This window comes from Ursus arctos, unplaced genomic scaffold, assembly GCF_023065955.2.
Source record: "Ursus arctos isolate Adak ecotype North America unplaced genomic scaffold, UrsArc2.0 scaffold_15, whole genome shotgun sequence".
NCBI lineage: Eukaryota > Metazoa > Chordata > Mammalia > Carnivora > Ursidae > Ursus > Ursus arctos.
In genome coordinates this window covers 2,078,454-2,079,664 of record NW_026622819.1, presented here as the reverse complement: position 1 = coordinate 2,079,664, position 1,211 = coordinate 2,078,454, and the positions used below count along the sequence as shown (strand labels likewise).

Below are 1,211 nucleotides of genomic sequence, written 5' to 3'. Positions count from 1 at the left end.
AAGGCATACCTCGATTAAATTTTAGAACTGCACAGATAAAAAGAAAACAGTAAAGTCTTTAAAAAAAAACTAACTAAATGTCTGAAAAATGAACAAGAGTTAAGTTGGCTTCAGACTTCTCCTTGCTTTGCTACGTGACAATACTTACGGCTTTGAAGCTCAGAATAAGATATTTTGAAGTGGCCTTGAGAGGTGATCTCTCAAGATGGCTTGCTCTTCACATGACCCAGAAAACCCTACAAAACCATGCAAATCAGGAGGTCAAATCTTTGTGTTCACTTTGGTAACACAAGTGAAAGTGCCCAGGCCATCAAGGGTACGCACATCCGAAAGGCCACCCAGTATCTGAAAGACGTCACTATGCAGAAGCAGCGTGTGCCTCTCCCTCACTGTGGTGGTGGAGCTGGGAGGTGTGCCCAGGCCAAACAGTGAGTCAGTGGCCCAAAACAGTGCAAAACTTTTACTGCACATGCTTAAAAATGCAGAGAGTAATGCTGAACTTGCGGGTTTCAATGTAGGTTCTCTGGTCTCTGAGCACTTCCAGGTGAATAAAGCCCCCGAGATATGGTGTAGAACTTACAGGGCTCATGGTTGGATTAACCACATGAGCTCTCCCTGCCACATCAAGATGATCCTGATGGAAAAAGAGCAGATTCCTCCTAAACCAGAAGAGGATGGTGAACAAAAGAAAAAGATACCCCAAAAGAAACCGAAGAAATGAGAACTTATGGCCTGGGAGTGAATTCTGCATAAAATAAATGCAAGTAAAAGTAAAAAATATATATATGTTTTAAACCTAGGACCATTTACCAAATAAGATAAGCCTTTAATGTTTGAAAACAAAAGAATGGCAGTGTTTGTAGACATTGTCAAACATATTGAACAGCAAACTCAGATTGCCACTGAGAAAATATTCCTTGAGAATGTACTCAGGCAAGGCAAAACAACCAGCCGTGGAAAGCAAAATGCAGGGTTTAAACAATGATGACAAACTCAGAAATCGGGAAAATTCATCTTTACATACAAGTACTCTTTGAGTCATAATGAGACCGTAACTGATTCAAACAGCTATTGCTTAAGTTATTTCTAACACTAATGCTTTGTGCAGAATAGTAAGGGCAGGTACTGAGTTTAGATATTCATAGAACAATGCAATTTAAAGTGTGTTTACCTAACTTAATTTCACATGTTAAAATTTTAAGAGAACTGCC

General features: G+C 39.5%; 1 pseudogene; it reads left to right on the top strand.

Moving 5' to 3' along the window:
• The first annotated feature begins 205 nt into the window (after positions 1 to 205).
• Positions 206 to 742, top strand: LOC123001444 (60S ribosomal protein L17-like; annotated as a pseudogene).
• The last annotated feature ends 469 nt before the right edge of the window (positions 743 to 1,211 follow it).